Raw genomic sequence first — 14,382 nt, 5'->3', positions numbered from 1 at the left:
ACAACCCCCTTTCAGGCAGTTGCAGAGAGCGATGAGGTCTCCCCTCAGCCTCCTCCTCTCCAGACTGAACACCCCCAGCTCCCTCAGCCGCTCCTCATCAGACTTGTGCTCCAGACCCCTCACCAGCTCCGTCGCCCTTCTCTGGACACGCTCCAGCACCTCAATGTCCTTCTTGGAGTGAGGGGCCCAAAACTGAACACAGCATTCGAGGTGCGGCCTCACCAGCGCCGAGTACAGGGGCACGATCCCCTCCCTACTCCTGCTGCCCACACCATTTCTGACACAGGCCAGGATGCCGTTGGCCTTCTTGGCCACCTGGGCACACTGCTGGCTCATCTTCAGCCGGATGTCAACCAGCACCCCCAGGTCCTTTTCCGCCGGGCAGCTTTCCAGCCACTCGTCCCCAAGCCTGTAGCATTGCATGGGGCTGTTGTGACCCAAGTGCAGGAGCCGGCACTCGGCCTTGTTGAACCTCATACAGTTGGCTCCATACAATTTTGCTCCTCTAAAACACCATGATTTGAAAATCCAGACCCACCACTTGAGCCGGTGTAATTTCAGTCATCGTGTTGAGCTCCCACGAACATGGGTGATAATGTCTTCACCCTTCAGTCACTCTAAATCCAAGACAAATGTGTAACTGAGCTGGGTGGGGTACATGTTGGGCGCTGTCACTGACCCTGCACTGAAGGGATTTTCTTCTCTCACTGTCTGTGACAGTGATGGTAATGGCAGATATATCAGGGATGAGGTAAGTACCACCTTCAGGTAGTTTTAAATCATGTGTCCTACACTGGAGAGACTAAGACTGAGCGTATAGGGGGTATTTTGTGCGGCACTCCCGTTCATGCAGTGGAGTCCCTCAGCACCCCAGAAAGGCAGCTCGTACAGCAAGGGGGTGATGCTCCATCGCTTCCCAGTAGCCCACGGTGTCCTGGGACCAGCATTGTCATGGGGTACGTGACAGATTGAGATCTACAAGGCAGCTTCTTGGGGCATTGTCCAAATCTCTGGTAAAAGCTCTGCATGCCTAGTGACCCCAGGCCAGATGTCAAGCCTTCCCGGGGGACAGTTTAGCCCAGGAGGAGCCAGGCTCTCCGCGCACCGGTCTCGGTGCGGCGGGGCAGGAGCTGCGGGGAAGCAGTCGGAAGCGGGGCTGCCTCCGCGGTGGGCAGCACAGGGAGGTGCAATGCGTGGCAGTGCCTGGCATTAAAGAATGCGTAGTCTTCTACAGTGCTATCCATTAATAACTAGGATTAAATTACAGTTAATAACTATTACTTCTGCCTTAAATGGAATTTCATTGCAAATAAAAGAGTGAGGAGAGAAAGTGATACTGTTTTTCAACAAACGTGGTTAAGCAGCATTTCCTTATTGTGTCTTCATTAGCCTTTCTAGCTATCTCTTTGGTTATAGGATTTTATTTCTGAAGGTGGAAATTTGAGTAAGCTTTAGGGCTCCAACATTGTTAACTGCAATTTAAATTAGGCCAGCTTCAGCAACCTCCTTTTGCCTGCGCCTTCAGCAAAGATGCTGTATAAATGATAAATAATGATGGTAAATAATCTTACAAGGTATCCTAAGGTTTACATCTTTGTGCAATGGAAAAAGTTGTAGATCTATACGTTATCAGCCGTTGTCTTTGAGATATATGCAAGTGTTGTCTTTTAGATATGAGTAGTTTTGGTCTTCAGTAGGAAACCCAAAATTTCTCTTATTCTGTTAGTAAGTGGTTCTGTTGAGAAAGACCCAGAGAAGGTATGAAGCTTGTTCATGTTTCATCTAGGAAGTATCCAAAAGCATTTTCTAATGAGTAGGTGTTGTTTCCGTCACTTCTTTGGGGTCCCATGTGGAATAGTTCGATATGCCATAGAGCTCTCCCCTTAGCTGGGGTCAGCTGTGACTGTTTTTTCCCAAAATGTCCAATTTGGCTGCAGCTGATAGCTGGACCTTGCACCAGTGAGACCAGGGAAATCAATCTGGATCATTAAACTTGCCGTTTGTTGTTATTTGGAGTATGTGGTACAGCATATCACTGTGTTTATTGGTAGTTCCCAGCGTAGATGAGCGGCCAAAGATTATTCTTAATGGAAAAGACTATTGGTCATTAAGTGGTGGCCGTGGGCCAGTGCCCAGAAGTAAGTTAGGGGAATTAAACTCACATATTATGAAGGTTTATTTTCAAAAGCTGCTGTGAGACCTGATGTGAAACTGCCAAGCCAGAAAGACTTTTTACCACCGTTGTGTAGATGGGTCGCTGCTGACAGCGTTGCTAACGGGAGCCACTGACTCAGTTTTATTCGTTATGGTTTTATTCGGTTCGAAAGCATGAGATGAAAATTCTCGGAGCCCTTACGAGGTGCTCTGGGTTGGTTTGGCTTTCCTCGGTGTTGTTCCTCGTAATCATTTATAACTACTCCATGGTTTATTGCTTCCTTTCGATGGCCAGATTAGTTGTCATCTACTTGATTTTCACTTAACGTGGTGATTCCTGACATTTTCAAATTGTCAGATGAAAGAAGGGCTCATTTTGAATCTGAGTTTTGTGACTGAATTTTTCAAGTTTGCTGACAAGCTGTCAGGCTGAATTCTGCTATTAACCCCGGAAAGAAAAGCCGACTGTCATTCTCAATATACAGACTAAAGTGACAATTGTATTTTAAATGCACTGCCAGGTTTTTTTCCGAAATTATTTAAATATTTTTATTAGTGATTCTGTTTTAAGCAAACAAGTATTTTTTTCAGAGTAACATAATTTATTTGTGAAATTATATGGAGTAGCTGTTATACTTTTTTTGTGAAGCTATGCGGTTAGCACAACGTAAAGCTAATGTCTCACACGGATGGAGAGGGTGATTGGACCTGAGTGGCTGGCATGTTCCGTCAGGAATGCGTGCTCCGTGGGAGGGGGGGACGTAGGATGGGGCACAGTCCGTGGAGCTGGAGAGCTTGGTTGAGATGTGCTGTGCAACGGGCTTCATGCAGGATGCTGGACCTGCTGATCTTACCAAGGACTCAATTTGTTCCTGTGAAATTGTCCTCATAACCGTCCAGCTTCTGAAAGGTGCAAGGCTAAGGTAGTGTATTTTGAAAGCAACGAGTAATTCTTGGGTTTATCCTGTGGAGCTTGGAGAATAATACGTGTTGGCTTTTGGTTCTAATTGATTTTCAAATCACCCTCTCAGCTCAGGAGGAGATGCATGTTTATGACAATTTTGAATGAATTAAACTTTATATCCTCAAAGGAAAGGGCTGGTTCCTGGTAGCACTGAAGTCAGCGAGGGAAAAAACCCAACAACCTAAATTCATCTTCCATAATTTGTGTGATGGGTTTAAAAGCATTTGCTGCATCCAGACTGTAGGCATCTCCTGTATCTTAGCAACGGAGTTTCGGACGTATGTTTTGCAGTCTTGCCTACCTTTTGTTATTTCTAAGTAGTTTTAGAGGGATCTCAAAGTTTATTTTTAAAGCAAACCATTTAAAAGTGACTTAGGATCTACCCAAGTGTTACAAGAACCGGTCTGTCAGTGACAGGGGTTAGAAGACAACAGCTTTGTATATGTGTGTCCCACAGCCATTTTTAATTAATATTATAGCTTTCATGTTTCTGACTCATTTGGCTTGAGTTTTACTACAGAGGAAGAGTTCTTGCACTTTTATAATTAGGATTTTCATCTCCCCCATAGGTTGTTTTAAAAACCAAGTGATTCATTTATCTTTCTTTCATTATTCGTTTCTTCTGTGACGTAGCAAGCTCACAGATTTCCAGAAAATTCCATAAAGAACCACCTTCTTACCAACAAGAGTAAGAGTGTTCTTCAGTATTTTTACCTATGTTCTCAAAGTTCTCATCCAAATAACAGGTATTCATTTATTTGCTAATATGTATAATACAAGAACGTTATTTTCACAAGAGCGCATAATGTAACTTAAAACATGTTGGTTTCTTTTCTTTTCAAGGTAGCTCCTTTATCACAGAATCACAGAATCACTAAGGTTGGAAAAGACCTGTCAGGTCATCAAGTCCAACCACCACCCCAACCCCACCATGCCCACTAAACCATGTCCCGCAGTGCCTCATCCACACGGTCCTTGTATTCCATTTTATAGCTGCAATTGGATTTAAGAGACTGTAACTTAAAATGCAAACCTGTTCTGCTATTGTGACTTCCTAATGTAATTTTGCGTGGCAAGGATCAAAACAAATCACCAGCATGGCAGTAAAATTCCCTGTGTGTTTAGGCAGTTCCCCACCGTGGTTTCCAAAAGAAAGTAAGATTTTAGAAAAAGGAGGAGGGGGGAGAAGGGGAGATGGAAGTCGGCCCCTAAGAGCAGCCCTCAGGTCCAATCCTCGTGGCTATCCCCATCTCTTGGTCCTCACAACCTGCCAGAGCTAACTCCATCCCGCTGGCAGCAGCGGCCGAGTGGCGTGCTATCGGATGGCATGCGGCAGAGCCGTACCCAGCCGCAACGCGTTCGAACCCTCTCCTGACAGCTACTGCCTTACCTGTAATTGCTGAAAACGGGGCTGGGGCGTGGAAGGGAAACGCTGATTTGTCTGGTAGCTGTGTGAGGGGGTTCCTCTGCCGTGTGTCGGTCCAGGCGGGCTCCTTAGAGTCATAGAATCGTTTAGGTTGGAAAAGACCTTTAAGATCATCAAGTCCAACTGTAAACCTAACCCTCCTTGTCATCTGCTGCGTAGCAGAGTTGCGTGGCGGGTACTAGCACATTGCAGATGTTGTCCCTACTCTGGTTGTATCAACACAAAATGTGATCACCTTCATCTTCATATTATCTGGTTTTATTTCAACATCTTGGTTAAGGTATGGCATTTGGTATTTTAAATACAAACCCACACCTCTCATCTGTTATTCTGCCTACTCGTACCTCTACAGCACGCATCCGCTTTACCTGTGAAGGCAAATTGGTGGTGGTGTGTGAAGATTCATCAGTTACACTACTCATTTGGCAATGTTGAAGTTATATTCTCTTGATGATCTGAGAAGATGTTAACATAATACAGTTTATTTACTGTTTACATGATACATAGCTCCTCTGTATTTCTTCTTTCAAAAATGGCAATAGTACGTTACCTATATTCCATTACATCGTGCTCTATTATAGAGTAAGTTTGCTTTACCTATATGTACTTTTTTCTTAGCTTCACTTTTGTTTTTCTTATATTAATACTTGATTGTGCTCTAATACAAAATTTTCTATCTACATCATTGCCGTTAAGGTTTATTTCTTCTGAAGCACCTTGCTCTGCTATAGTGGACACTTCTCAGAGGCTGTGAGATTCTTCCCATACTGTTCCCAAAAATGTGAACTTCTGTGGGACTAGACTGCATCCATTCTGGAAGTGATCCCCCCCTTTCGGAGACTGACATATTTGAATAAATGTTGGGCATTTTTGGGAGTGGCTTTTAACCATATTGAATGCACATGAGCTCTTCCACTTTGAAATATCTTGTTTGTATTTCTATGGCTTTTTCTTCTTTGTTGCTTATAATTTCTTCTTCAATTTCTTCAATTTCTTCTGGTCTCAGTTCAGACTAAGGTTAATCAGGTGTCAACTTAGTAATTTACACCTTCCTCATATCTGAGGTCAATATTTTTATTGAAAGTAATTATTGGAAGAATGATTATTATTGTTGTTATTTCAATAATAATTATTATGTTGTTATTTCACTACTACTACTACTACTACTACTACTACTACTACTACTACTACTACTACTACTACTACTACTACTACTACTACGGCATTTGCAGTAATAATAATGTGGCGTTTGCAGGTCCACGTTTCTCCCCCTCCGGGCTTGGGCTCCTGTCCCTCGGGAGGAAGGCTCGTGGGTACCCCAGTGAAGGGGCAGTCCTGGCCCCCTTGCAGCACCCCTGGGGTTGTTCCTCTCCTCCTCCCCCTCTTCCCGTGGAGCAGGGGTGGCATTGGCTCCCGTGGCTGGGAGCAGGAGGAGGGCAGCCCGCTGCTGCTGAGTTGGGACCCAGGTAGGAGAAATCTCCGTGCAGCAATAATGGCCAAAGAGGAGAAATTCAAACAATTTTGAAGCTGACTGAGGACTAACTTACACAAAAGCATCCCTCCTTTCACTTGCTCAACAGCTCCCTTACAGCTGTTGCTGTTGGGGACCCTCCGTTGTTCTCTCGTTTCTCCATCCGTGGTGTGCGAGGGGGAAAGAAACAACTCTGTAACAAATACTGTCTTAAGAACCATTTAAACAAGTTGAAGCAAAGTTGGAGTTTTTCATATTGATCACTTCTAAGTTTTCCAGTTGAGCTGAAAATATTCCTGATGTATATAGCAAAGAATCATCCTTTCCTCCGTGCATTTTTATATCTGGAATTTCTTTTTTCTCTCCCAAACGTTACTGACTTTTTTAGCTCAGTGGACTAGGGAATGCTTAACCCTGCGCCGTCCTTTCCCTTTCCCGAGCTCTTCCTTCCTCTTCCCACCTCCTTCCCCCAAAAGAAAGTAACTCAGGTAGAAGGTGCCATTTAAACATTTCCATTGAAATTATCGAATTATTCTAAGAAATAATTTTCTCTCCGAGACTAAATATCCGATAAGACAAGAATTGCATCCAATTATGCTATTTTCCAGAGCTCAGCTGCGGTTTGGGGGATGCGGGTCTTAGGTGAAACATCAGTTAACTACAAGATGTCCAAGTCGGTAACATACAGCCTTTTCTGAGATGGAAGCAAATCTTTGCAATATTTAATAGCATCCACTGCAATGAGTCAGGAGCCAGGGAAGCAATTTAAGCCAATTAATCCTTAGCGTTAAAACATATTTCGGTTGAATTTTTTATCAGACGTGTGTGTGGGAAGCATTGTGTGAGAAAGAAAGAAATTAGAAATGCATTAAATAATAGATGAATGTACCTAGCCAAGATCTGCTTATCAAATCTTCTCTCTTATTATTATTACGAATACTTAGTGCCAGATCCTCAGCTGGAGTAAATTTGCTTAGCTCTATTGAAGTCAGTGGAATTGTGCCAGCTTGAATTCGCTAAGGATCGGGCCCTTAATTTTGCAGTCGGAAAACGAGACTATTTTGGGAGGAGAACGATGGGGGCTGTGGGACATTTCCTAACGATAACACTGTTTTCATAGTAATAACGGAAAAATGTAAAGGACTCTTCTTTTGACTTTCATAATGAAGTTCAAGGAACTACTTGATGTTATTTCATTAGATGTAAAGTACTTTTCCTTAAAGCATCTATATCTTAAAACCTTTGCGTGTATTGAGGTATCCTGCATAAAGACTGTAGGGTTTTTATTTAATTTCTGTGGATGCCGGTCTCTTGTACAGCATTTCTACCACTCTTACCTTAAAAATCCTGTAATGGCCATAGTGTGCCCATTCAAACAAGAGAAGCAGCAATAAATAGATTTGATTTTGGAAATCTGTTTCTCACACTGCGACTGATTGTCCACCGTGAGTAAAGCGTGCTGTAATTTAATATGGCATCGTATTAAAATCCAATGTGTCATCTCATTTGGCTACATTTTAGAAACATACCAACAAACCGAGCTAGCGAAGCTAGCTAATTCTGTAATTGCTTCAAAAAAGAAAACCGACAACTTGTTATTTCCATAGTAAGGGAAAGGCACATCATTCTTCAATACCATAAAATACTGCGCTAGCCCATCTAGAGTGCACACGTTTGTGTTTAAATAGCTATATTTCTGCAATAATAGCTGTTTAAGTGGAATATCTGGGAGGACTAAAAATAACATCACAAAACATGTTTGTTATATTCCTAATTGTTTTGACCATAGAATTAATTTTCCAGTCAAAGGGGGGCACCGCTTTTTCATCACTCCCGCTTCAGAATATTCAGCATGTCACAGATGTTCATGAATAATGTCCATTTAAAACTGTTGGCAGCGCGCGCCGGCGAGTTGGCGAGATGAATTAAATGTTGGGGGGATCTGACAGGCAGCACGCTGCTTTGTGACCATTCCAAAGTTCTAATAATCTCCCTCACCTTCCCTGCCTGCCGCTAATGAAAGAGAATAGGTGATTGCACCTCGGGCTATGTTCTGCGCCTAATGACTCCTCCAAAGGCAGATTTATGAAGAAAAAATTAACTTTGAATGAGGATTGAATTGGCCCTGACAGTCTGATAGACTGTGACACAGATTCTGTGGCAAAACAGACGTAGCCCTAATTGATTATCAATATTTTAAGCAAAGTGATGAAAATAAGCATTAAGTGATGAGAAAGGCAGTCTTAATACAGTAGGCAGTAACCGGGACATGGAAAGTCTTTGGGAGGTCGGCCCCGCTTGCCAGTGCTGAATTTTATCTGTCAATTCTTACCTTTTGCTTCCCAACACCCCTTGTCTCTTTTCAGGGTATTTTTTTCCGTACAGATTTCTGACTGGCATGTTAATATTCTGGACAAGGATGTACGTGCTCCCCTCTCTCTAGAGAAGTTTGCTGAATGTTTAACCCGTTTTGACTTCAGAATAACTTCTGCTATTTTGCGGTATGCAGGTTTACGTGATTTCAGATACTCTCTTTTATGCTGTACTTTCTCATCGCCCTGCGTCACTTATATCCAACCGGCGACCACAAACCGCGTTTTGAAAATGGCAACCATTCAAAAAAGAAACTAGTGAAAAATTGCCTGGTTGGCGTTAACGGATTTATCTTCGCAAATACATTGATTATACCCAACGTTACAACAAGAGCAAGAAAACATTTGGGGTTTGCTTGTGTCTTTTGAGGCGAGTCCCACGTTACTGCATGTATCTTTTACCAAGAACGTGTTTAATATTCTGGAAAACCCGGATGGCTGCTAGCAGACAGACGCTCACTAGCTGCACCGTAGCAGGAGACATTGTACCAAAGTAAGGAAATACTTCCCAAAATCCCAGCTGGAAGGGAATTGAGCAGGAATGCTGCTAAAGGGGTGAAAAAGAACGTGCAGCATGCCCTTCCGCTGGGAGGAATCGGTGGGATAACTTCTCCCTGCCAAACGCAGTGCTGGGTGTTCTCCCTAGGGAGAGCGGAGAAGCTTCAAATAAACGGATTTGTGCTTACGGGCAGTTTGTAACCACCACCTGCGGAGCTGGGGAAGGGAGCAGCGAGCCCCTGCACCCATCGTCACGCTCGGGCGTCTCCAATATCTGTAATTACAGTGGCGTAATTAAATTCTGCGTAATACTTCGGACGGCAATGGTAGGAACTTCTCGTGTTTGAGTATCGTAACGTATTACTCGGCTGCCATGTAATTAGAGTGGGCAGTGCTAAACGAAGCCATCACGGCAGGGTTAGGGGACCCTCATCCATGGGTTAACTAGGCAAGTGCCCACCTGCATGTTTGGCTATTTAAATTTGGGGGAGATGTTATTTTAGCACGGACTAAAAAGGCAAAAATGTAGAAAAATGGCATAAATCTGGTACCATAAAAACGTGCATGATGTTGTCGCTTCTGTTTTTGAGCTAACAGCTACTGGACTCTGCTCCTTCTGTTTCTGTCTCAGCAAGTATCTGAGAAAGTTGTTGTTTGAATTTGTGTTGGAATTTTTCGGATGTATAATAGTTAACTTTACAGTATATGAATATTCAGCAGAGAGGATTTCCACAAGCCTTGATAAATTTAATATACTAGAGAAAAATAGCATGTAAATTAAATAAGGCCTTGTAAATTAATAATGGATTATACTTGTATTTTTATATGTGAGCTGACTGAATATTTTATAAGTGCAAAAATGTTTGTTTAAAAAAACCAGTCAAGTCTTTCTGATTAGCATCGTGGATGGCTTGGCTACATTTTAGATGTAATGTCCATATGTGTTTTTTGAGTTTGTCTGCTTTCTTTTCCCCAAATACAACTTGAAAAGTACAGCCTATATTTTTAACTTTAAGAGTCCACAATTATGTTGAATTTTTTTTTTCTTGCAGTTTGCAGTTGATGGGTGTTCTGACACTCCTCTTTTTTTAATTTTACCAGTAAAACAAATTGTGTCTCAGCACGGGGCTGAGCCTTCTCCGCACACCTTGTGCACCTCCGCGGGCCTGGGCCACGCTTTCCAAAATGCCCTTTGCACCCCCAAAACAGCATCTGCCCTATTTCTACCTTGAAATAATTCATAGGATCATAGAATCATAGAACGGTTTGGGTTGGAAGGAGCCTTAAAGATGACCTAGCTCCAACCCCCTGCCACGGGCAGGGACACCTTCCACTAGACCAGGTTGCTCAAAGCCCCGTCCAACCTGGCCTTGGACACCTCCAGGGTTGGGGCATCCACAGCTTCTCTGGGCAACCTGTTCCAGTGCCTCACCACCCTCATGGGGAAGAATTTCTTCCTAATATCTAACCTCACTCTGCCCTCTTTCAGCTTAAAGCCATTACCCCTCGTCCTGTCACTACCTGCCCTTGTAGAAAGCCCCTCTCCAGCTTTCTTGTAGGCCCCTCCAGGTGCTGGAAGGCGGCTGTAAGGTCTCCCCGGAGCCTCCTCTTCTCCAGGCTGAGCAACCCCAACTCTCTCAGCCTGTCTTCACAGGAGAGGTGCTCCAGCCCTCTGACCACCTTCGTGGCCTCCTCTGGACTCGCTCCAACAGGTCCATGTCCTTCTCATGTTGGGGGCCCCGAGCTGGAGGCAGTGCTGCAGGGGGGTCTCACCAGAGCGGAGCAGAGGGGGAGAATCCCCTCCCTCGACATGCTGGTTGTGCTTCTTCTGATGCAGCCCAGGATACGGTTGGCTTTCTGGGCTGCAAGCACACACTGCCGGCTCACGTTGAGCTTCTCATCAACCAACACCCCCAAGTGCTTCTCCTCAGGGCTGCTCTCAATCCATTCTCCTCCCAGCCTGTATTTGTGCTTGGGATTGCCCCAACCCAGGCGCAGGACCTCGCACTTGGGCTTATTGAACTTCAGGAGGTTCGTACGGGCCCACCTCTCAAGCCTGTCAAGGTCCCTCTGGATGGCAATTCATATTCTTCTAATTTCTTTTAATTAGCATCTTTGCTTGAAATTATTTTGCCTTGGCACAGTGCAAGGCTGGTCAGGACTAAAGCATCACTCCTCCATGCCCATCCATCAGGGAACGGCTCTGTGCTCCCCAAACCCCGAGCTCTTCCACCAGCCCAGGGGTTCAGTCCTGCACCCTGGGACGATGTGAGCGGCGGCTGTCACTGACGGAGCTGCTGAACCGTGATGGAGCATCCTACTCCAGCACCGTATCTTGCTCCCAAACACTCTTATTTACGTTGAGCATAGGTATGGCTTTTACCAAAATTCAAGTGTAGTCATGCAGAGCACAAGAGGGATTGTCGTGCTCGGCAGTACTCTCCAGCATGGCTCTTTTGAGGGAATAAAAGTAATTCCAATTACTTTTGAATATAAATACCTCACATGGGCTTTGGCCGGGAAGCCGTGCACATTGCTCACCAGCCTTGTTAACGAAGGCGGAAGGTGGCACGGCTCATCCCACTCACCAGGAGCAGCACCGGAGGCACCCATGGTCCGGGGGGAGGCTGGTCCCTGTCCCGCCCCAGCTGCCATCGGGGTTTTCCCTTTTTTAGCGAGGGGCTGTCACTCCCATGCTCCCTCCAGGTAGGTCGGGGCACTGGGTGCACGCACGCAGGGGCCACAGGGCTGTATACCCAGTAACTTTTTAAGCAGTACCCAGAGGCAGTGAACAGGTCTGTATTCACATGTACGAAAATATTAACGCAGATGAACACTGCGGTTATCTGCAGATGAGAAATCGATAGTGAAAGCCTGGGGAAAATCATAATCTCTCACTGTATTGCAAAATACATGAAGAGAAGCTGCTGCGGTTTTAAATAAAGGTTCATTTTTGTTGCTGTTAATTTTCCAGTTTTCTCCTACTCAGTAATTAAAAGAAAATAATATACCTGTTACAGGACTTTGTCTTGTCTCTGTGGCTTGGGAGACATGTTTCTCATACAACTAACTGTAGCAGTAATGATGATATCCATACATTGAGTCTTTACAAAAGCATTGAAAACCACTAGTTTTAGAAGCTTTCAAACGGTGATGGGCTGATGCACATCGTTGATGCTATTTAGAAGATGATTTATTTGTGAAAACCATTTGTTTTTTCTCTCTCTTATTTTTTTTTTTCCTGGAAAAGCTCCTTTCTTTTTTTGTTCTATCAGAGGTAGTCTCCGAAGAGATTGTTCCAACATTTCCTGTTAGTGTAATGTCGTGCAGTAAGACAGCATATTTTAATGCAGAATCTATTGATTTTTGCAGTGTGTTTTTGTACATCTTCGTGGTAAGCTAAAGGTGGCCGTTGGCTCCTAGGGCCACGGGAACTGATTATAAAGTTAAAAGTATTAGCAGGGCTAAGTGACCAGCAAAGAAAAAGTATCGTTAGTAGAATTAACCAGTTAATAGCTTAACAGTATAGTTAAAACCGTACTTTTTTGCCCAATAATGAGCAACGTGTTTTAAGATATTTTAGGGGGGGGGGGGTTTAATTGCATTATGTAGCATTAGGCAAAAAAAAAACCTTGAAAGCATGTTTGCACACACTGTGGTTTTAACTGTTTAAACTATTTGCTAGATACAGAGCGTTGTTAGAGCAGTGATTTTAGGGCTTCTGACAGAACTCTACTGCGAAACCTTGTGAGAATAGGGGTTGGAATACTTGGTTCCCAAAAGACGGGGCTGCTCAGGCGCCAGTCTGCTTCCACCTGCTCCCTTCCACATCAGCATGATGCGTCTCCTAGTACACTCTCATTTGTTTCCCTTGGTTATCACTTGCATTTAGGGCATTTTGAGTCCTTAACTATCTTCATCTTGCTCTCTTGCTGTGCTCAAGGATGCAGCACAAGTGCGAGCGTATGGCACCATTCTTCACAGAGGGAAGACCTACTCCATTCCCAACGTTCATTCCCAACGTCCATCCCATGCTGTGTTCGCCCACCATGTGAGCAGGTCACTGTACCTGTTTGCTCACGGTGAAAGGCCATGGGGGCATCCCAGGGCACCACGCGCTGGGGTTGAGATGCTCCAGTACCACACTCCGCAAGGTCCTTGTTGGTTTGGCTGAACTTCAGGAGTTCAAAATAGCCAGAACCCTGTCAAGGTTATCATCCTGGACAGCCTACCGCTTGAAATACTATGTCGCCATTTAAAATACAGATGTTGCAGTTCTGGGACAATACTGACCATGTCCATGCTAACAGTTCATCTAATAAAGCATTTGTCTTCCTACCTGAGTGAAATGGGCAGCGCAAAGTTGATGCAGTTGTCCCTGTGGTGGCTTGAGGCATCCTGCCCATGCTTCAAGCTCCCATGCTGGAGCATGACAGCAGCTGGAAGTTGGTTGAGTAAAACTCTCTTAAAGTGGTGCTTCTGAAATGATTTAGAAAATACTGGATGTAGTGGATGGAAAGAAACCCAAGGGTATTGTTAGGATTTAAGAGTTTGGTTGAAGGTACATGTATTGCACTTGGGAACTTGTTCAAATCATGAATACATTAATTCGCATTTCACTACTGGTATTTTGGTTTTCCTTTGTGCAGAGTCATTAAGCTGGACATTGTAAAATCATTTACCTCATTTTTGTTGTGTAAGCATGATCATTTCAGTTTTGAAAAGGAGAAGAAAAAGTACTTTTGCTCCTGTTCATAAAGGTGGTTTTTCACTCCACCTTGAAAATTGCCAGGCTCATTGGTGACCATCCTTTTTCTTCCATCATAGTACCAAGAGCTTTTGATTAAAGACATTTTTCTCAGGCTTTCATGTATCTGTTGTCTGCGGGGATGCCCCTAATCTTAGTTGGCTGAAGAAGTCGCTTCTTCAAAGCCGTGTAGGGTACAGTGGAACTTGGTTTTAGACAACAAAATTGTGGTTGAACCTCAGGTTCTTCTGGGGCTTCCTGGGCACCCAGGAGTCTCCCATGCTCGGTCACTCTAAGGAAGTGCTGCAGCACCTAGGGTATTTTCATTTCCTCATTATCGGTTACCATCAATGTGTCTATTTACCTAACTATTTATGCAAACTGTGAAGTTAAATAGTTATGAGGGAAGTGTGGTTGATTTGAGTAGGCTTTGACTGAAGGAGATGAATTAGATAATGCCTTGAGATGGTGTTCGGGAGAGAGAAAGCACCAAGTAGTAGTGTAACTGTTAAATGTCCAATATATGTCATACCACATTGGTAAGGAAATAAGATCATCTTTAATGTTTTGCGCTTGAAATATTTTTCAAAACCTACAAGCTTGCGCATTCTTGGTTTTCTATTCTTTTTTTTCAGTTTCTTTTTCCTTTCCTGGTTTTTATTTGTCCCTAAAAATTGTTCAAGTTATAGGAAAACAGAAAACATGTCATACGATTTAGGAGGGATATAGACTATTAAATGCTTTTAGTTT

General features: G+C 43.8%; 1 protein-coding gene across 1 annotated transcript in view; it reads left to right on the top strand.

Annotated features, from left to right (window-relative positions):
• The window catches only part of RSRC1 (arginine and serine rich coiled-coil 1), a 181,346-nt gene that overhangs the window by 126,804 nt on the left and 40,160 nt on the right, over positions 1-14,382 (top strand). The gene's annotated exons all lie outside the window — the stretch shown is intronic.

The sequence above is a fragment of the Gavia stellata genome, chromosome 11 (assembly GCF_030936135.1).
Source record: "Gavia stellata isolate bGavSte3 chromosome 11, bGavSte3.hap2, whole genome shotgun sequence".
NCBI classification, from domain to species: Eukaryota; Metazoa; Chordata; class Aves; order Gaviiformes; family Gaviidae; genus Gavia; species Gavia stellata.
Note: the sequence above shows the minus strand (reverse complement) of the source record. Positions and strands in the feature narration are given on the sequence as shown.